Here is a 24141-nt window from a genome sequence, read left to right as displayed (position 1 = left end):
CAGTCATGTGACCGGCCCTACGCTTCCCTCAGCGGGAAAACTAAAATTGGGTTGTCGGCTGAAATTCCACACGTCTCCGCACGCCTGCAGAAGCGCCGTCTAAAGCCGCGCTGATAGGGATAATGTTTCCCCTCAGCGCGGCTCAGCGTGCCTCAGCACGGTCTTTTTGACCATGTCCGAGGCCTTAGAAGCAATTTTTCACAATTCAGAGCTACTAGAATGGGCTCCTTAGGCTCAGATCCACAGAAGGGGGCTTAGGTTTAGCAATGGGACCAACGCTTAGCACCCGTCTGTGGCTCTGCACCTCCGTTTTCTCCTATACTGTACAGCTAGTACAATAGTACACTTATTTCCTTATCGTAGTGCCATTAATATGCCATTAGCAGTAGTAATGATTCAATCTTTAAGAATAACATGGTTTAAATCAGTTTTAAAATATTATCTCCTTTTGCTCATGGACGCTGCCTGGAACAAAATGTCAGTGACAGACACAACTGAAACGTGATATCTCACAATGCAAGAAGCATGACAAGAAAGAGAAATCATATACAGATTCTATGTGCTGCCCTTAGAAATATAGCTTGACCTCAATAAACCCTCTCTCCATCCTTCCCGCAAATGAGTAACGACTGTAATCGTCTTTCCAGCTAGAAGGTCATTGAGTGTGATTACCATTAGAAGGGCGGTAGGACAGGAAAAAGTTGAGGATGCATTAAAATAGTAAAGAAATAGGAGTATTGCTTCAAAAATGTGTGATTATTATGAGTTCCAAAAGTCTGAACACAAGAAAACATTGTTTTATTATACTCGGTCCTTACATCAATATAACACGGGTCTGTGGTTTCTCAATAAGTCTTAAACCTCAGGTGAACGTATGATATCAGACCATTGGGTTCCGATTTCTTTTGTGTAGTTTCACTGTGTGTTGAACAGGACTTTACATGGTGCCTGACGTTTTACTTCACCCTTTGAGGCTCTCCAATAGGGACATGATGGGATAAGGATATGTTCCAGACATGTCCACTATGTCACTTGATAAAGACCGCTAAGGTCGAAACGTTGTGTTGGCTCCATAAATGAGTTGAGTTATCTTAAATCCGTTGTGCCCTGTGTTCCTTCTGCCATGGGATAAGGATATAGAACACTCCTCCGTATTCAGAAACCCCTTCCACATACATATTTTGGATGCCCAAAGAAACAGCCACGTGATCATTCCTTTTGAATAGGGAAACCAATGACACTAAATGTAGCCATGTGAGTGTGACACCTTTGAGGTCCTCCTTAGGGCTGAGCCACTGGAAATGTAATTTGTGATATTATTTGAGACGAGGGATGTGTAAAACTAATTTTGCGATGTTCGGGCCCCAAAAAATGCTGGCTCGTATGACCTTCACGTGCAAGGTCACGTAACTAATGTAGAGGTCACATTGACCATTGATCATGTGACCTAGTATAAATATAAATGTAGCAAGAATTTGGTAAGACTAGTGAATTTTTTTTTAGTTTTCGCAAAATGTAACAAATTGTAACAAATTGACATAAAAGGGTGACATTTTACACCTATTTTTCATTATTGAAAAAAAAAAAGACCTCGCAACATTTTCACAATTTGGCAAAATGTATGGAAAATTCCCCAAAAATATGCAAACTAAAACGCGCCTCTCTATGTGAGAATATTAAAATAACGGAACATAGTATAGGGCTGAATGTAACAGTTCTTGTATGCCGGCTACAGTTACCGTCGACCTATTTGAGCTATTCTACAGTGCTGTCCAAACCAGGTAATCCAGGGCAGTTGGATCCTTACATTTCAATCCTTCTTAAAAGTGCCTTTTACACAGAAAAAGAGAAGGAGGAGAAGAAGGAGGAGAAGAAGGAGGAGAAGAAGGAGGAGAAGAAGGAGAAGGAAAAGGGAGAAGGAAAATGGAGAAGGAAACGGGAGAAGGAAAAGGGAGAAGGAAAGGGGAGAAGGAAAAGGGAGAAGGAAAAGAGAAGGAAAAGAGAAGAAAAAGAGAAGGAAAAGAGAGAAGGAAAAGAGAGAAGGAAAAGAGAGAAGGAAAAGAGAGAAAGAAAAGAGAGAAGGAAAAGGGAGAAGGAAAAGGGAGATGGAAAAGAGAGAAGGGAAAGAGAGAAGGAAAAGAGAGAAGGAAAAGGGAGAAGGAAAAGGGAGAAGGAAAAGGGAGAAGGAAAAGGGAGAAGGAAAAGGGAGAAGGAAAAGGGAGAAGGAAAAGGGAGAAGGAAAAGGGAGAAGGAAAAGAGAAGGAAAAGAGAGAAGGAAAAGGGAGAAGGAAAAGGGAGAAGGAAAAGGGAGAAGGAAAAGGGAGAAAGGAGAAGGGGGAAGGAAGAAGGAGAAGTCGACAAAGCAAAAGAAGACGACAGATGTATGAAGTTTTGAGTTAAAGGGATTAGTGAGCAGTCTGACCACATTGTCTCCCCTGTCTGTATCCCCCGGTGGAAGGTACCGCATGGGGTGCGTACAAAGTGGCACTTACAACTATTAATAACAATGTTACAATGTTTCCCAGTTCCTAAATCAGCAAGCGTAGGCCTGTGACTGTCCTGCAGACATTTACAATTACTTTGAGATATCCCATATAAACCCTGGGCCGCAAATCCCAAACATTTCCAGGCTACAGAACTAAAATAAGCTTGCTGTACAAGAACATTACACTGGTGATAAACAGTCCCACTTCCAACTGAGAATAGGCGGAAACGAGTTCATTGACCAGCCTGAAGTTATTGGAACTAAATGGCAGCGAATCCAGTACATTTATTATTAAATTAATGATCTGTAAAGAGCCATGTTAAATTGTGTTTGCTTCAGTGTTGCTTTGTTGTAAGTTTAACGAAATGGTGGCATTTTGTACTGACTCGTTATCAATTACGATGTGGCAGTGATTACATTACCCAGAAGCTGACGGACAATTAAAATTGCTTTTCTAAAACTGATAATGCCTGGGAGGTTTAGATTTTTTTTTAATAGGATGCTCTCCTAGGGAGAGGGGGCAGGAGAAAGAGGAATGGGCCAGGGAGCATGGAGAGGAGCACGGAGCCAAGTATGTACGAGACCAGCGGAATCACCCACCTGGACCTACCTGTAACCTGCAAAGTCGCGTGGAGGGGGTCTGATGGATGCCAGTGGGGGGCCCAGTCCACTTGACTCACTGCCCCCTTCCCCCATCGGCAGCCCTGATTTAGCACCCCCCAAATTAAGTCACAGAGATTTTGTGCATTTATGTCGTTACGCAGAACTTTGGGTGCTTCTGCTATTTTATCATACCAGTAGTTATTACATTACATTACGATGCTGTTTTCAGATACTCTCAAACAAAAGATTCAGATGTTCTATGGCTTTTTTTTTAACTCAAAATATTCTTAATAACAACGCGGCCAAACAAAAAGGCGATTCTATGCAGCCTCCCAACTGATACAATACAATAAATAGCGTCTCTGTACTGTATTCGGTTCCAATAAAAGATCTGTCTGCATAGTCAGATTTTGCCCAGTAACGAAAGAAACATTTACAGAATACCATTAAATCACCGGAAAAAAAAAACCCCACTGATATTAATTATCTTTTAAATTAAGTTGTTTGTATTAGGAAGAAAAATTAGGCAATTTACAAGCTCAGTCTCGTAAACGGCGCTTTTATTTTTAATAATGATAACATTGTGAAATGAATTGTTACATTTATATGGTGTGCCGCCAGCCTTTAATATTCCATTGGTTCAACTGAAGATGGCGAATGACTGTATATTTTAGATGTGCTTTATCTAAGCAGGGACTGATTCAGAGGACAGCGAGGGCTGAGCCCCCCCCCCCCAACGATCATGTCCCTGCCGCCAGGAAGGACTTTCCCTGCTCCACTCCACATGTAGGGACTTTAAACTGAGGGAGGGGGAGCAGAGAGAATGGGGGGAGGGGAGAGACAGAATGGGGGGAGAGAAAAAGGGGGAGGGGGAGGAGTGTGTGATGTGCTTTTCTGCTATTTCATAATTACATATCCTTTGAAAGTTAATTGGGGAGAGGGGGCAGGAGGGGGGGGAGAGGTGCAAGGCTGAAGGTTTGCGTAGGGCGCATTATACCCTTGTACTGGCTCTGGACCTTGGCCAAGTAATTTTATCTCCCTGTGCCTCAGGCACAAACATTTGTTTTAGATTGTAAGCTCTTTGGGGCAGGGATCAGTGTGCCTGAAAAACATTTTGTACGGTGCTGCGTACACTGTCAGTGCTATATAAGAAAAAAACAAATATTATTTTATTACATTTTTCCAGTGTTTGCTGCTCCCCCATTTTACACATAGCAGGGCCTGCCACCCAGTGGAAGCAATATGAACTACACGAGCTCCCTAACAATGCTTATTAAATTTGACATTAACAATGGAAAACAAATCACAATGAACGTGTTGCAGTCGAACCACTTGTTTTCTAAACTAGAATATATTTTATTTGTAATTTGTGTTTTCCTTTAAAGCAGTTTAGATTGTATCATTCATATTAAAACGGAATGTATTACATTTTGCTTCTCTATCTTTAACCCTCGCTTTACATTACAGATTTTCAAACATTTAGCGCGCTTAATCAAATTTAGCAATCCACCTAGTTCGGCGAAAACGTTCCCTTCGACACAAAAGTTTGCAACAAGTTATTTGCTAAAAGTCAGTGGGCATTCCATGTCAATTAAATTGAATAACTTTCACTTTCGAAAATTCGATCGAACTTAAAAATATATATATATATATATATATATATATATATATATATATATATATATATATATATATATTCTGTCTCTTCAGAAAAGCAAAATTGAGAATTTTGAATAATTTGGGCCGTTTTAATAGAAGTTTTGGTGCCAAATGTTTGATTTAAATTTTCCTAGGGCTTTTAAACTTTTTGGAAAGTTCAATTGAAACAGTCCATGGCAACGCAGCGTCAAATGACGCCACGGGGTCATATGACGTGATGCCACACGCGTCAAATGACGCTGCTGGTCACGTGACGTGATGTCACATGACCCCGCGGCATCATTTGATGCCGCATCAAGGTAAGGGAGTGGGCGCGAGCACCAGCGGAGGGAAGGTAGGGGGCGCAGCTGCAAAAGTTTGCACTCCCCTGGGTTAAGGAGCCTTAAGTGGAATTCTGAGGAACCCTCAACCCTCTCTAATAGCGCGTCTGAGATCAGATGCGTTGTAAGGAACCCCAACACTCTCTAATAGCGCGTCTGAGATCAGATGCATTGTAAGGAACCCCAACACTCTCTAATAGCGCGTCTGAGATCAGATGCATTGTAAGGAACCCCAACCCTCTCTAATAGCGCATCTGAGATTAGATGCATTGTAAGGAACCCCAACACTCTCTAATAGCGCGTCTGAGATCAGATGCATTGTAAGGAACCCCAACCCTCTCTAATTGCGCGTCTGAGATCAGATTTATTGTAAGGAACCCCAGCCCTCTCTAATAGCGCGTCTGAGATCAGATGCATTGTAAGGAACCCCAACCCTCTCTAATAGCGCGTCTAAGATCAGATGCATTGTAAGAAACCCCAACCCTCTCTAATAGCGCTTCTGAGATCAGATGCATTGTAAGAAACCCCAACCCTCTCTAATAGCGCGTCTGAGATCAGATGCATTGTAAGGAACCCCAACCCTCTCTAATAGCGCGTCTGAGATCAGATGCATTGTAAGGAACCCCAACCCTCTCTAATTGCGCGTCTGAGATCAGATGCATTGTAAGGAACCCCAACCCTCTCTAATAGCGCATCTGAGATCAGATGCATTGTAAGGAACCCCAACCCTCTGCAATAGCGCGTCTGTGATCAGATGCATTGTAAGGAACCCCAACCCTCTCTAATAGCACGTCTGAGATCAGATGCATTGTAAGGAACCCCAACCCTCTCTAATAGCGCGTCTGAGATCAGATGCATTGTAAGGAACCCCAACCCTCTCTAATTGCGCATCTGAGATCAGATGCATTGTAAGGAACCCCAACCCTCTCTAATAGCGCGTCTGAGATCAGATGCATTGTAAGGAACCCCAACCCTCTCTAATAGCGCGTCTGTGATCAGATGCATTGTAAGGAACCCCAACCCTCTCTAATAACGCGTCTGAGATTAGATGCATTGTAAATTCTTCTGTATTTGGTACAATTATAGGGAACCCTTTAGGAATGCCTGGGGAAGCCAAGGGTTCCTAGGAACGATGGTTGAAAAACACTGAAATAGATATGTCTATGTTGTATCTTATATATCTTTTAAGTATGATGGTGTCATTAAAGCGTTTATGTTTATTAGTGAAGTGTGAACCTGCCCAGATTTCCTCCGTCGCTGTTTCAATTTAACTTTCCGAAAAGTTTAAAAGGCAAATAATTTCACAAGTCTAATAGCAAGTTCAAAAATAATTGGTACATAGTGCTCTATGCAGTAAGCGCCGAAAAAGTGCAATCGCCAAGTGTACCTTATCGGCATGATTCTGCCGATTTTCCCTCTCCGTATGCAATAAGTGCCGAATCCCTTCCGAATCAAGCCGAAAACATTTGCTCCCACTCTGCCGATGATTTGCCGATCACACACAGGTGTATCGGCGTGCATGGCGGGGTGGTGTTATGTTCGCCAATGAAACTTCTTGCTGAATCTGGCGAAGCAAGCATGTTTTTGATTGAGCGGCCCATTTAAAGGCAGCGTGTATTGTTATTCATTCTCTGTGTTGTTGGGAGAGAGAGAGAGAGACACAGAGCTGGCCGATTTACATATTTCATATTGACTGAGACAGTTGTGCTGTATTGTGAGAGGTTTGTCCTGTGTTGTTTTGTTTACATCTTTGTCTTGTTTTCACTTTGTAAGTGTTCAGTGCGATTGTCTTTAAATTTCTTTTCTGTTCTTTGTGAGTGCTATAGGTATGGCCGAAAGGCGTGGGAAGAGAGATGCTGGTGTGAGTGGTACTGGTAGTCGTGTGAGTACGCGTCTGAGTGAACGTAGGATTCAGGGGAGTGCTGTTGCTGCGAGTGCGACTGGTGTTGCTGGGAGTGCGAGTGCTGCTGGTGGCTCTGTTGCTGGTGCGGCTGTGGTGTCTGTTGCTGGTGCTGATGGGGTGTCTTCTGCTGGTGCTGCTGGTGTGTCTGGTGGTGGGGTGGTTGGTGGTGGCCCGCTTTTGGAGTCTCTTCCATTGGAAGAAGGAGAGTCCAGTCAGCAGCAGCCAAGCTCTGGGCCTGCACGTGTTCGGAGGAAACGTGTGGAGCGGCCACGTAATCCTCGGTTCAATGAAGAGGTAAACAGAGTTCTTGTCACAGGGATTTTGGAGCACTGTGACTCTCTATATGGGCATTTACTAGGTAAGTCTATCTTTGCATTGATTGTTCAAAGACATGTTATCCTAGGTCATGTGAGATGTCTTAATATCTGTCAGGAATCGGCGTTCTCCACGCTCCTCACACAGAGCACTCCCTCCCCGCAGGGAGCCCCTGGACACACAAAACAATCCTGCCTTACCGGCCTCCACGGCTCCCCGCCCCTGCCGCCGTCGCGGGATCACTCCCCTCGGCGATTCCTCTGTACAGCGCCGCGCACGCCCACGCCCTCCTGCACGCACACCTGCACCATCCACTGGCTCGGTTCACGCGCGTACACGAGTTACGGAGCACGCTCAGTCTGCACACTCTTCTTCCCGTCCCCCGGACCTCAGGCTCCGCCCCCGCACACTGCACGAGCATACTCAGGTTACCAACAAGACTCACCTGGCCTGTTATGCCTGCACCAATCTGCAGTGTCTCCCTGTAGCTCTTCCTGTCCCGCCTCCGTTCCTAATTGGACCTTCCTGCTTTATCTAGCTCCTCTCTGCTCTCAGTCTTTGCTCGACATAGTCTCTGTATGGAAGTACTTCTGGATTCTCTCAGTGTTTTCACAGGTTCTGACGCGGCTTGTACGACTACCCCCTCTGGCTCTCGATCTCGGCCCTCCTTGGACAACGCTCACTCTGGTAACCCCTTGAACACGGCTTGGACATCGACCTATCTCCACTCTCCACTCCCTGACCTCGGCAAGGCATTCATCACTCTATCTCTACAACCGGTACCGGCAAGTATTGTCTACCTTACTACACCTGGCCTGGCAACGCTTCATACCACACTCCGGACACGCTCCCTTTGCTGCGGGTGCGTGTATTACCACTTCCCCCTTCAGCTCAGGGGACGGGTCTGGTCTGCGGGCAGCACCGGCGTAACATTATGTCGAGCCCACAAGACACAGACCAGACCGAACTACAGCAGTTTCTCTCTAATCTGCTTCAGCAAAACCAGGCCATGGCGGATCAAATTGTGGCACTTACACGCCAGGTCGCAGTACTCTCAGGCAGGGTACCGACCGCGACCCCGCCAGATGTAAGCCCCCACTCCGCAAGCGCAGTTAGCAGCTCAGATGTAAGGATTCCTCCCCCCAAGCCTTATGCAGGTGAACCGCAAGATTGTAGGGGTTTCCTAAACCAGTGTGAGGTGCAGTTTGAAATGGCCCCCCATCTCTACAATACTGATCGCAAGAAGGTAGCCTACATTTATAACCTCCTCACTGGCAGCGCCCTGGCTTGGGCTTCCCCGGTTTGGGAGCGACGTTCTGACCTTACCCAAGATTACCCGGCATTTAAAGCCGAGTTTCAACGGGTATTCGATTCCCCCGCTCGTCGGGAGATGGCATCTGTTTCTCTCCTCCAGATCACTCAGGGACGGCGGATGGTGACACAGTATGCTGTGGAATTCCAGACTCTAGCAGCCGAGACTAACTGGGGACAAGAGGCTCTCGTCTCCGTATTCTGGCAAGGCCTGGCAGATCCCATCAAGGACGAACTCTCTCGCCAATCCAGGCCGGATCAACTGGAGGTCCTGATTGATTTGGCCGTCCGAGTGGATCAACGCATCCAGGTACGCCGCTCAGAGCGTCAGCGCACTCGCTTCCATAACTTTCAAATTCCATTCTCCAGTACTCTCAGCAGCACTCCTAATCCCCCAAGTGCTACCACACCTCTTCGTCCTGCACTGGAGTTGCCAGAGCCAATGCAATTGGGGGTACAACGCATCCGCACACCGATACGGCAGTTCCGCCACGCCGGGGGATTGTGTTTCTACTGCGGATCCATGGAACATCTGGTTCGGGAGTGTCCACTGTGTCCGGGAAACGGGAACACCCAGTGAGTACAGAGGGGCTCTCTCTGGGTGTAATGTCTCCACGTCCCCTTCATAAAGATGAACTCCCTAAGAAACTTACATTTCCAGTCTTCCTTTCAGGCGATAAGTTCAAGACTTCTACCGCCGCTTTCATTGACTCAGGAGCTGGAGGAAACTTCGTCGATCTTGAATTCGCCAGGGTAAACCGCATACCACTAGTGAGAAAGAAGGTTCCCATCGCACTCGTCGGTATCGATGGACGTCCTCTTACCCCAGCCCACATCTCCTTAGAGACGGCTCCCTTGCTTCTGTCTTCACATCTGCACAAGGAGACCTTAGTTCTCGATGCCATTCACGCTCCTGGGATACCCATCACCCTTGGTCTTCCTTGGCTACAGCTTAACAATCCTCTCATTGACTGGACTTCCTCCGCTACCATTTCCTGGAGGCCGAGGTCAGACGAGACTCATCAACTGCTGGCCAATACCTCTGTTCCCGAAGTTATTCTACCTTCCGTTTACCATCAATTCCGGGACGTTTTCAATAAGGTACAGTCAGACCTCTTGCCGCCACACAGGACTTACGATTGTCCAATCGATCTAGTTCCTGGTTACTCCCTACCCAAGTCCAAGACCTACCCCTTGTCATTATCAGAATCTCACGCTATGGATGAATATATCCAGGAGAATCTCAAAAAAGGCTTTATTCGTCACTCCAATTCCCCAGCAGGGGCAGGGTTTTTCTTCGTCAAGAAAAAGGACGGGTCGTTGAGGCCTTGCATCGACTACAGGGGTTTAAACCAGATAACTATTAAAAATCGTTACCCCCTTCCCCTTATTACCGTACTGTTCGATAAATTACAGGGGGCCAAGATTTTTTCCAAGTTGGATCTGCGTGGTGCCTATAACCTGGTGCGCATCAGGAAGGGGGATGAATGGAAGACGGCCTTCAACACGCGTAGTGGACACTACGAATATCTGGTAATGCCTTTTGGCTTATGTAATGCTCCCGCTGTCTTCCAGGATTTCATCAACGACGTCTTTCGTAAGGTACTCAATGTTTTTGTTATTGTATACTTGGATGATATCCTGATTTTTTCCAAAGATCTCCAGGACCACATACGCCACACCTCCTACGTCCTTTCCCGTCTCCGGGAACACCATTTGTACGCCAAACTGAAGAAGTGCACCTTTCATACGACCTCTACTCCGTTCCTGGGGTACATCATTTCCGATGAGGGGTTTATGATGGACTCCGGTAAACTTCAAGCAGTCACTGAATGGCCAAGACCCAACTCTCTCAAGGCCATACAACGTTTTTTAGGGTTCGCTAATTATTATCGTAAGTTTATACAGAGTTTTTCCACCATTGTGGCACCCCTTACTGCGCTCACCAAAAAAGGAGCTGATCCTTCTGCTTGGTCATCCGAGGCCATCTCCGCCTTCGAGACACTCAAGGAAGCCTTTATATCCGCACCTATTCTCCGTCATCCCGACATTGAACTTCCCTTCGTCCTGGAGGTCGACGCTTATGATTGCGGCGCTGGTGCCGTTCTTTCTCAGAGACCCACGCCCCAAGATAAGTTACATCTCTGTGCATATTTTTCCAAGAAATTCTTGTCTGCCGAGAGGAACTATGACGTTGGTAACAGGGAACTTCTGGCCGTGAAGATGGCTCTTCAAGAGTGGAGACACCTGCTGGAGGGGTCGAAAGAGCCGTTTACTATCCTCACGGACCACAAGAACCTTCTTTACATAGAGAACACTCGACGCCTTGGTCCACGACAGGCTCGTTGGGCCCTTTTTTTTCCCCGATTCGATTTTCACCTTTCCTATATCCCCGGGACAAAGAACGTTAAGGCAGACGCACTCTCCCGAATACATTCTTCTGAAGAGAGGCCAGAGGAATCTTTGGAGACTATCCTTCCGCATGAGAGGATTCTCGCCACGTCTTCTTTTAAGAATCTTGACAAGATTTTGCACTCCCAGAGACGCATTCCCAAGGACTTGGTCGTTCCCGACAACAAACTCTTTGTACCTTCCAAATTTGTTCCAGAGGTCCTGTCTTGGGGTCACTCCTCTAAATCTGCAGGTCATCCAGGTTTTAAGAAGACTACTGATCTCATTCGTCGGAATTTCTGGTGGCCAACGATGTCTCAAGATATTCTGGAGTTTACCCGCGCCTGTCCCATGTGCGCTCAAAGCAAGACTCTCCGTCAAAAGCCTCAGGGTTTTCTGTTACCCCTTCCAGTTCCCGACCGCCCCTGGTCCCACATTTCGATGGACTTCATCGTGGAGTTGCCCAGGTCCAGAGGAATGAACACTATCTTGGTGGTCGTGGACAGGTTCTCAAAAATGTCCCATTTCATTCCACTTAAAGGATTACCCACCTCCCCCGCCCTTGCTGATATTTTTACGGAGCAGATTTTCCGGATTCATGGGATCCCTTCGTCCATTGTTTCTGACAGAGGTTCTCAGTTCGTATCCAAATTTTGGAGAGCTTTCACGAAGAGATTGGGCATCTCTTCTTCTTTCTCTTCCGCCTATCATCCTCAGTCCAATGGACAAATGGAGAGAATCAATCAATCCCTGGAGAAGTACCTGAGATGTTTCATATCCGATTTCCAGGATGATTGGGCTCAACTCCTCTCTTGGGCAGAGTATGCCGTCAATTCTGCCAAAAACGAGTCCACCCGGGAGTCGCCCTTCTTTATAAATTATGGGTTCCACCCTCCCTGTCTTCCCATCCCCAATATTCCTTCTGGAGTACCAGCTGTAGATGAACGCATTTCTTCCCTCCAAACCGCATGGTCCAGGATTCAGTCTACCCTTCTCAACTCCTCCCGCAGGTGGAAACTACAGGCCGATCGTCGTCGTCGTTCGGCGCCCAGTTACAAACCAGGGGATTTGGTATGGCTCTCCTCTAAGAATATCCACCTCAAGGTACCATCTCCTAAACTGGCACCCAAGTTCCTGGGTCCTTTCCCTATTTGTGAACAAATCAATCCCGTGGCATTCCGGCTCCAACTACCACCCAGTATGAAGATTCCCAATGTCTTTCATGTGTCCCTCTTAAAACCATTTATCTCCAGTCACTTCTTTCCGGATCAGACTCGTAAACCGGATCCCATTACTGTACAAAATAACGAGGAATACGAGGTTCACTCTCTTTTGGATTCTCGCCTATCCAGGGGTCAGCTCCAGTTCTTGGTGCAGTGGAAGGGCTTTGGCCCTGAAGAGAGATCCTGGGTTCCTTCAAAGGACATTCATGCCCCGGCTCTTCTTAAGTCCTTCAGGAAAAAGTTTCCAGAGAAACCGTTCTTGGACCGTCCTGAGGCCGTTCCTGAAGAGGGGGGTACTGTCAGGAATCGGCGTTCTCCACGCTCCTCACACAGAGCACTCCCTCCCCGCAGGGAGCCCCTGGACACACAAAACAATCCTGCCTTACCGGCCTCCACGGCTCCCCGCCCCTGCCGCCGTCGCGGGATCACTCCCCTCGGCGATTCCACTGTACAGCGCCGCGCGCGCCCACGCCCTCCTGCACGCACACCTGCACCATCCACTGGCTCGGTTCACGTGCGTACACGAGTTACGGAGCACGCTCAGTCTGCACAATCTTCTTCCCGTCCCCCGGACCTCAGGCTCCGCCCCCGCACACTGCACGAGCATACTCAGGTTATCAACAAGACTCACCTGGCCTGTTATGCCTGCGCCAATCTGCAGTGTCTCCCTGTAGCTCTTCCTGTCCCGCCTCCGTTCCTAATTGGACCTTCCTGCTTTATCTAGCTCCTCTCTGCTCTCAGTCTTTGCTCGACATAGTCTCTGTATGGAAGTACTTCTGGATTCTCTCAGTGTTTTCACAGGTTCTGACGCGGCTTGTACGACTACCCCCTCTGGCTCTCGATCTCGGCACTCCTTGGACAACGCTCACTCTGGTAACCCCTTGAACACAGCTTGGACATCGACCTATCTCCACTCCCTGACCTCGGCAAGGCATGCATCACTCTATCTCTACAACCGGTACCGGCAAGTATTGTCTACCTTACTACACCTGGCCTGGCAACGCTTCATACCACACTCCGGACACGCTCCCTTTGCTGCGGGTGCGTGTATTACCACTTCCCCCTTCAGCTCAGGGGACGGGTCTGGTCTGCGGGCAGCACCGGCGTAACAATATCAAAATATTATTCTATAATATCTATCAATTAAAGTTAATTGTTACACACATATTCCTTCATGCTTTATAACGACCATAACAATCAGTCTAAAAAGTTTGACAAAGTTCATACAATATTCATGCAAGCTTCCTTACATTTGTATGTTTCCACGTAAATGCTCATGTGGTACACATATTCCACCTAAACCAGCATGTTTGGTATCTCTTGGAACAGCTAGCAGTTTAGGCAACTGATCGTTTTTCTAATAATAATTGACGTCATATATTTTGTATGTATTTCAAGTTCAGCATCCAAAAATGAAATGTGGGAGCAAATAACATTGGCTGTGTCTGCGTGTGGGAATCATATCAGGGACCGGGTGAATTGTCGCAAGAGATTCGATGATATCAGGGCAAACTTACAGAAAAAAATCCAAGCACAACGGATGCATGCTGCTGGCACTGGAGGTGGGCCGCCAGCACAAGCTCTAATCTTAACTCCATTGGAGGAGCAGATGCGGGAAAAATTTCTTCCTGTCGTCGTGGAGGGTTTGCCAGGGGACAGAGATATCGGAATTTATTCGGCTCCATTTCCACCAGGTGACAAATGTTACTGTACTAGGCATGTCGTAGGTTATAGTTCTTATCTATATTTCCGCTGCTACTTATACTTTCTTCCCAATATAAGCATACCTACATATATATCTGTATATATGTGTCTCTCTATATATCTATCTATCTATCTATCTATCTATATATATTTATATCTAGTTGTCCTACAAATATATATATATATATATATATATATATATATATATATATATATATAGACAGTGCTTGACAAATTACCCAAAAATCTACTCGCCAAACCAAAAAATCTACTCGCCACCTAGCCCCGCCCCCAGCCCCTCCCCTAGCTCCACCCCCAGCCCCTCCCCTAGCTCCGCCCCCAGCCCCACTTAAATTTTTTTACCGTTAATTCCTAGTAAAACATTCTTTTTTGACATAAGTTTATTTATTGTATTACATTTATACTTTACTACAATTAGTCCTTGTTACGTGTGTGTGTGTGTGTGTGTGTGTGTGTGTGTGTGTGTGTGTGTGTGTGTGTGTGTGTGTGTGTGTGTGTGTGTGTGTGTGTGTGTGTGTGTGTGTATGTGTGTGACTATTTTCCTGCACCCATTAACCAGTGGCTGGACGCCCCCTCTTCACAATATCTAAAGCAGCAATCCCGCCTGGGATCTTACCTGATCCGCAGTCCCTCAATGTCCAGGTACCCTCATACCCGCAATGTTATATGTGACTGGGTGGAATTACTGACTGGGTGACTGGGTGGAATTACTGACTGGGTGACTGGGTGGAATTACTGACTGGGTGACTGGGTGGGGGTGGAATTACTGACTGGGTGATGGGGTGGGGGTGGAATTACTGACTGGGTGACTGGGTGGGGGTGGAATTACTGACTTAGTGACTGGGTGGGGGTGGAATTACTGACTGGGTGAGATTACTGACTGGGTGACTGGGTGGGATTACTGACTGGGTGAGATTACTGACTGGGTGACTGGGTGGGATTACTGACTGGGTGAAATTACTGACTGGGTAACTGGGTGGGATTACTGACTGGGTGACTGGGTGGGATTACTGACTGGTGAGATTACTGACTGGGTGGGATTACTGACTGGGTGAGATTACTGACTGGGTGAGATTACTGACTGGGTGGGATTACTGACTGGGTGGGATTACTGACTGGGTGACTGGGTGGGATTACTGACTGGGTGAGATTACTGACTGGGTGACTGGGTGACTGGGTGACTGGGTGGGATTACTGACTGGGTGAGATTACTGACTGGGTGACTGGATGACTTTTTGACTGACTGTGTGACTGGTGGGGGGTGGGATTACTGACTGTGTGACTGGTGGGATTACTGACTGGGTGACTGTGGGGGGGTGGGATTACTGACTGGGTGACTGTGTGGGGGTGGGATTACTGACTGGGTGACTGTGTGGGATTACTGACTGGGTGACTGGGTGGGGTGACTGGGTGTGGGGTGACTGACTGGAGGGGTTACCTCTGGTGTCCTGTACACACATGTTCTCTCTCCCCCATATATATACACACACACACACACACAACACACACACACACACACACACACACACACACTCTCTCTCTCTCTCTCAGTCTCTTTCCCCCATACACATACACACACACTCTCTCTCAATCTCTCTCTCACATACACATACACACACTCTTTCTCAGTACCTCACAGTATCTCAGGAGCGCTGGAGGGGAGAGAGGGAGGGGAGAAACACCCGGCTACTATCTCCCGCCCCGCGCGGACAGCGGGAGAGCACCGGAGGGGGGGCGGTATCTCCAGACGCGCGCGGACAGCGGGAGAGCACCGGAGGGGGGGCGGTATCTCCAGACCCGCGCGGACAGTGGGAGAACATCGGAGGGGGGGGGGGGCGGTATCTCCCAACCCGCGCGCACAGCGGGAGAGCGCCGGAGGGGGGGGGGCGGTATCTCCAGACCCGCGCGCACAGCGGGAGAGCGGGAGAGCGCCAGGGGGGGGGGGGTATATCTCCAGACCCGCACGCACAGCGGGAGAGCGCCGGAGGGGGGGGTGTATCTCCAGACCCGCGCGCACAGCGGGAGAGTGCCAGAGGGGGGAGAGTGCCAGAGGGGGGGGGGTGTATCTCCAGACCCGCGTGCACAGCGGGAGAGCACCGGAGGGGGGGGGGGGCGGTATCTCCCGACCCGCGCAGACAGCGGGAGAGTGCCGGAGGGGGGGGGGGCGGTATCTCCCGACCCGCGCGGACAGCGGGAGAGTGCCGGAGGGGGGGGGGCGGTATCTCCCGACCCGCACGGACAGCGGGAGAGTGCCGGAGGGGGGGGGGGCGGTATCTCCCGACCCGCGCAGACAGCGAGAGCACCAGGGACCGGGGGCAGGATGTATCAGTGTATATATAAATATTTTAAAGTGCATTAAATTCCCCCCACCTCAAGTATCTGTTCAAAATCCTCCATGACCGGATCAGTGCAGGTCTTGTAAATTACAGGAGCTGGCACAATTATACAGAAGGATATATAGAGGAGGAGGAGCAGCAGCAGACACACGCGCACACCCCCTCCCCCCCATCATTACTTACCCGTGAAAAGAAGGAAGGGTGGTTTGAAGTCCTGGCAACTCCATCCCGCTCACAGCCAATCAGCTATCAGCTAAAGGGATTTTTTTTTTTTTTCGAGCAGGGGATTTTTTTTTTTTTTTCGAGCAGGGGATTTTATTTTGCAAAGTAGTGGAAAAGTTACTGGCCACGAGCCAATATCCGATCGCAGCTGGCGAGTTGGCGACCGGGTTTGTCGAGCACTGTATATAGATATATATATATATCTATATATATATATATATATATCTATGTGTGTGTTTGGAAACATGATTGGCTCAGCTATCGTGGATGACATCATTATGAGTAAACATACTCAACTTGACCTGCATGAAGGTATTATGTGTACTGATCTTCCAAATAACACACACTGCAACCTTCTACCTTACAAAGCATTCAACATGTTTGCCCTATAGTTGAAAGCTGAATGTATGTGTGAATCTTTGTACAAACAATGGGTTAACATGCATAACCACAAAGCACATCCGCACTCATTCATTGTCACAGTAATGTATAACTTCGTTATACTGTGTCTGTGCACACAAATGCCTAATTCACTTTTTCATGTATGTGTCGATACATATATACATATATACATATATACATAGAATATATATATATATATATATATATATATATATATATATATATATATATATATATATAAATTAGTGATAATCTATGTTTCACCTATAAACAGGCCATTACTGCCTAATCAAGTCTTGCATGGAAGATTGTGCATTGAAAGGCAAACATTAATAATTTGCACAAACACATTTGGTTATGTTTTATTAAAGCTCTTTTTTCGCTTCATGTAGTATAATGAGAGCATAAATAGGAACATGTACCATATGGTATTTAATTGTGTTCATATGTAGCTCACTTCATATTTGTATTTCGCTCATGTGTGAAACCAGCTGCAATTAATATGTAATCACAGCATAGAGGTGAACAGAGGGGGTGGGGTCGGGCACAGAGCCAGATCACAGGGTCATGGTAGGGTCAAGTCTTGTGGGACGGCTTACAGGTGATAGAACTAAATAAAAGGTCAGGGTGGTGTCACGTCTTGGGGGAGGGACTACAGTTGTTACAAGCTGACAAGGTGAACAGAAGTTAATCACATTCATTAGAAATGGTAATTCTATGAAGACTTTCACACACCAGGCCACTATATATGAAACCGTACGTTAGTCATTCGTTCACTCATATCTTCTTTTTACCTTATAGATACGCCACCTTATCACAACAGTACCATCTGTGAGCGACACACTGCATGTGTTGATGAGTGTCAGCCACATTGAGCGCTACACCTGCTTCTCTTAAATGTTCAGACAGATCACTAAAAACATTCATTCACATTTCCACAATTAGGTACTGAATTATAAGCAGAGTCAACTTTGCTGTCATGGTAGTGATGTACATTATTATTGTTAGATTACTACACAACATATGCAGTGTATGTACAACAGAACACTTAATTTTACAAAGCATTCCTGCATGAACATTGTATGTTGTAAGGTGTTTAAAATAAATGTGCCAATTAGGTTCACATGTACATTTATGTTAAGATGGATAATGTACAGCTTGCCTGAAACATATCATTGTCATTTCGTTATGTGATGCTGATATTTAGCCATAAATACTCCCACTACACAAACTTCATGCTAATTATGTACACATGTCAATAAAATTCTGATGCTATTCTTCTATATAGTTGCTCCTGCAGCTCCTGGGACACCTGACACTGAACATGTCACATCACCTGTCTCATCAAGGTCATCATCAAGCATGGAAGGTGCATGTTTGAGGTGCAGCACATCTAATGTGTACATTTCTCGAATTTCATGTGCCATGCAAAATAAATGCCTTTCACATGTAATTAACTTTACATCAATCATTGTCACAGAAGATGTAGTGTTTCCTGACAACATGTATTGTGTGTGTTGTAACCTATCAGCTAGGAGTTGTGAGGTTACAACAACCTTTCATTCATTCTTCTTTCAGACTGAGTCGAAACATCATTGTTACTTCAAGCATCATCTTTTAATTGGACACAAATTAAAAATTATGGAAACATGTTATGTGTTCCACTATGAGAACAACTATCATTATATTGAAAAACAAGTGAAAGTTCCATGGCAGTTCATAATGTGTTTCTTTATTTGTAGAACCAGATGTTGCCGCTCAAGGACAAATTCACTCAAGTGACCATGAAGCTGTTCACACTCCTGGATTAACACAGCATTCAACTCCTCCTGCTCGTGACACCTACTCAGCTATTGCAGCTTCTGAAGAACGAATCTTGGGTGAAGAAAATCGTCGCCATTCAGAAATGATGTCAGTGCTTGAAAGGATGATATCACTGCATGAAAGGATGCATGAAAGGTCAATATCACTGTAACAGGGGACTTATCCCTGTTCAGTAATGTGCCTTTAATCTAGCAGTGTGGTGGTTAACTTCTGGTAGTTATAAAATATAAAAGTACAATGTTCTGCCAATAATAAACGTAAGCGCTGACACGATGAAGTGAATGACATCGACACTGTAATGCCAAGCACATTTGTATTATGAACAATAGAACGTAAACAGTCCTATAAAGTCCCCACTCCATTGATGTAGAGATGAGGGTTTTTTTCTAAGTGCCGTCCCGGCAACCTTGCCGATCCTTCTCCCCTCCAACTTGCCAACTTTAGTTGGCGGATCAATTGCCGATGAAATCTCCATTTCTGAGTGCCGATCAGCACCGATAAGCTGATCGGGGCTACTTGAATACAGCCAATTTCAAAAAGTGCCGATAAGTGCCGATAAGTGGGTTATCGGCAGCCGCATGCCGATACATTTTTATCGGCAAGAAAAACTGCCGATTTTGAGCACTTATCGGCGCTTACTGAATCTCAAATCCAGTTTTGGCGGGAAAATGCCGATAAAAGCCTTATCGGCGCTTACTGCATGAGGCCCATAGTCACCACACTGCTTTCGGTGGCTGCGACCCAACTGCACACAGGCCGCAGATTTCAGTCTGTTGGTCCGGGGTCACGGAGCAAGTAAGTCTTACTACTTCCAGACGCCAAGCGCAGTCCAGTTCCTCTCGCTGGTTCTGGATGCCCTGACAGTGCATCTTTTGAACCTGTACATCAAATATATTTGAAACTATTGACATTGAAGATAGTGTTCCTCATAGCCATCACATCAGCAAGGCGAGGGTGAGAGTTACAAGCTCTATCTTGCAAAGAAACGTTCCTTATTATTCACCAGGATTAGGCAGTCATGTGACCAGCTTACCATTTTTTGCCTAAAGTAGTATCTCAATTTCACATTAACCAAGAAATTGTAATTCCTTCATCCTACCCAAAACCGGGAAATAAGAGGAAGTATTACACTATCTCGATGTAAAGAGGTGTTTGAAAACCTATATCAACCGGGCACAAGGTTTCAGAATGTCGGTTTAGCTTCTCAGAAGGACCCAGGACTGGGCAAGCAGCATCCAAGGCAACAATATCCAGATGGATTGTGTCATGCGTAAGGAAAGCATACTGTATGAATAAAAAGGAGAAAATCTACCTTTATGTCTAAAGGCTTATTCAACATCCATGAGCGTGTAAGGCACAGGCATGAGCTGCACAGATATGCAAGGCAGCCGTATGGTTATCATTTAACACATTTATGAAATACTATATGCTGGATATACAGGCCTCGGCTGACGCAAGCTTTGGTCGCAAAGTACTTCCGTCTGTAGTAACAAAATAAATATGAGTTGAAACTGAGATTGATGTTACAGCTCAACCCCGTTACAACGCGAATCCGCTTATAACGCGGTGCAATCGTGGCACCCAATTTTCATATTTATGAATACTATACAACACGATTATTGGTATCTTATATACTTTATTGTACAATGCATACAATTGTACATTATTTCTAATGCGATCCGCTTATAGCGCAATGTGATTATTTGGACCCCAAGCACAGCGTTATAAGGGGGTTGAGCTGTATTTATTATTTCCCTCCCTTACTGCATTGCTTGGGTATGCCCCCTACGGTACCCACTGCCAAGGGGCACAGGAAAAGAGAAAATGTATCCAACTTACTGTCCTTTTCTTTTCCTGGAACCAGATCGCAGTGGGTACATAGTTACCCTCCCTATGTTTAATATGGATCAGTTGTATTTTGCAGCTATGGGAAATACCAAAGACTTCCTGCAGGTAGGAGATGGGGCCTTTTACAGTACTACCTGCAGAATTCAATTACCAGACCTACTAAAGCCAAGGATGGACTTAACCCTACTGTGCCCACTGCCATATGGTTCCAGGAAAGGGAAATTACTGTAAGTCAGATACATGTTATCTTTTCCCTCTCTTATGCCACATAGAAAACATTAAATTCCCTCTATGGATTAATCCTGCTGCTGGATTTAATCTTCTAAATAACAACTCCCAAAAGTCTGGCACAAGTGCAGGTAGTAATTCCAGTTCTGCTGCTGTTTCTCCCTGAGAGAGAAGAAACCCACCAGCATATTTGTAAAAGATGAAGCAGTTCTATGGAGGAACCAAAGAGTCTTTCTGCAAATGTTTTACCTTTTATAGGACAACTTTCACTCGTATGGTCAGAACATGAAGCTTTCTAGGTCAGAAAACACAGGGTTCTAGTTGGATCTTTTATTTGACAATACGAGTTCAATATTAACGAGCCTGAGGTTGATAATGATGAGTCACGGTTTGCAATAACATTGGCTACATCTGTATCTAGACAAGTCACAAACATCACGATGACGTGTCCAGGTCTTATGATTTCTCCAGTTCTAACACGCTGGGACAGAACAGGAACCTCTCTGACATTCATCCACCGACACCCAAGAAGCGGTTATGGGGATAACACAGAACGAGTGTGAGGATCGGGCGCAGGCTCCGCAGACCTTGCTGCAGCTGATTCCTCATCAGTGCCTGCTGTGCATACCCCGCCCAGCAACGAATCAGGGCTCTGATTCTAGTATCAGCTTCTGCTGTGTAGCCGTTCAGCTATTGGCTGTTCCTCCTTTATAGGCTCAGTGATTGCCTCTCGGCTGAGCATAATAGTATTTTACTTGTGACGTTGTGCTGGTCACAAGCACTCTGATTTCTTTGTCTTGCCTTGCTTTGCTGTACCTTGTCTTGCAGTTCCTTACCTGAACCCTGGCTATTGTCCATGACAACCGTCTCTCTCCAACCCTCGACCATGGCTAGTAACCCCAACGATCCATACCCTCTCCTACCTCCAACCACGTTGAGTCTATCTAATAAAGTAAAAAAATATATTCAAAATACTTAGCTGTCTGAAAACAGGGATTATTATCCAGATGTAACCCCTAAAACATTGGCACTGCTATTGGTTTGTTTGGTGCTACGAGGGACTGCACTGTTAACAGAGGGGAATTCAACAAAGCACAGCAGTTCTGTCGCTCTCACCTCCCAGTTGCCACAGGGTATTGGGTTGTAACTTAGCATTAAAACTGCATCATATAGAAAAAAATGTCAATGTAAGACACCTTCATAATAAGGTAGATTTGCAGTATCTTGCCTTAAACTGAGTGGAGATCTATCGAAATCCAACATACACCATACTAATAACTTCTGCTGTAGCAGTGCCACCTTTTTGTGATCCTGTATATTGTATTCATTTAAAGCTATACTGAAATATAAATCATGTTTTCAAGTGTTTTCTGCGTTACAAAACAAAAGTTATAATTGATTTTATAATTGCTGTGTTTATTGTTGCCTATCATTTTATTGCTAATACGTAGTGCAGGGTGTTATTAAACACAAATAAATGTAAACTCGTGTTTATATAATAATATAAGCATTTCACAGCAGTAACAGCATGCTGATTCTTGTAAATAGCATTGATGCTTCATAAGGCCGCGCGTATAGTGCCCGCGACCGGCGACGCAACGGGTGACGTCACCAGTCGCCGTCGCCGCTAGCGAAAGTTATATTTTGCTTTGCGGCGGCGGTGCGGGCGTACTGGTATTTGATTTGTTCAGGGGCTGTCACGAGGCGACAGCCCTTGAAAAAGCAAATATTTCCAGCTTCCAAAGTTGGCGACGCAACGTCGTTCCGTCGCTGTCGCGCTTACTATGAGCGCACGCGGCGGCAATGTATTTGTTTTTGGCCGACATCGCGACGCCATCGCCCGTCGCGGGCACTATACGCACTGCCTTACAAGGTGAAAGGTGCGACACGCTCGATACACACACGCACACACCCCTCTCCGCTCCATGCTGTTTCCTCCTTTCCTTTGCCCCACCCCCAGGTTCCTGACATCTCCTTATTGGCTGCGTTATCCTGCAGCAGCCGATCAGGATGGAGGAAGCTGCCCAGCCCCCTAACTACAGCTCTGGAAATCCCACCGCCTCCCAAGGCGGTCAGATCACTATGTTCAGAGAGGTAATACCGGTATACACATAGACGCCCAGAGAGGTAATACCGATATACACATACATGGCCAATACTACCTCTCATTTTTTACTGGACAGTGTCCAAATACAGGACAGTCCGGTTCAATACTGGACACCTGGCATTCGTAGTGTGCTCTAACTGTGCTTCATTTGATACAAATTCGCCAAAAGTAGTGGACAGAAATCAGACAAGATATGAGGTTTCAGGATGACAAAAAAAAAATTTGAATGGGAAAGTCGTGATTATTATTTCTGACTCCACTGAAGTCTGTGAGACACCGATGTTAAGAATCAGTAAGACTGACCGCAAACCAGCGAGACATATAAAAGTGAATATTGACATATCTCCAGTGTGTGATTTGCAGTGATGTGAACTTCCAAGGACCACATTTTGGTGGGATTTGGGAGGTTTGTGGCAAAATAATGATATCTTAAATGAAAAGTACCAGCTTTTGGTATCAACGAGACTCCATTGAAGTCTACGAACCTCTGATGTTTCGAAAGCAGCGAGACCGACGCCAAACCATTGGATATTACACAACATCAGTGAGAGATATGAGTTGTCTGGATTTGGGGATTCATATGGATTGTAATGGAATGCATCACATATATAGCACATGGAATTATTACTGTATGCTCATTTGCATGTCTTAGACAGGTCTGCAACCCTGCTTTTCACCATTATCACCCAGCACACAGCACTTCCACTGCAAGGGATTCTGGGAAATGACACGCAAATGAGCAGAGTGCCACCTTTTGCTTCAAAACCATTTAACATGGTCCCCTACAAGCTTAAACTTGCTGCATTTCACAGCTTTGAGCCCAGTCTGGGTTTTTATGTATATATATATATAATATATATATATATATAGCACCAACATATTCTGCAGCACGGTACAATGTGAGGAGGACCATCACACTGTAGGACAAAATAACTACATGTAATGTTATGTGAATCTGAGGTAGGAGATATAAGAGAAGAGACTGGATTAAGTTTCCTTGACGAATAAGACCCCTGTCTTGCAGATCTGCTCATGTGTTGACATGTCACAGGCCCAGAGGGATTGGCGGGAGTTGTAGTTGCCCAGGCAGGACTTTTTTTGCTGATATGTGGCTACTAAACTACATATCCCAGCATCCTCCTTTTCCAGGTGGCGTGGCCCAAAAGCCTGTTGGTTTTTTTCAGGAGGGCCGTGTGGGCTCCTCCTCTTCCCTGGAAGCGAGGTATTCTGGGAGTTGTA

The sequence above is a fragment of the Ascaphus truei genome, chromosome 11, assembly GCF_040206685.1.
Source record: "Ascaphus truei isolate aAscTru1 chromosome 11, aAscTru1.hap1, whole genome shotgun sequence".
NCBI classification, from domain to species: domain Eukaryota; kingdom Metazoa; phylum Chordata; class Amphibia; order Anura; family Ascaphidae; genus Ascaphus; species Ascaphus truei.
Note: the sequence above shows the minus strand (reverse complement) of the source record.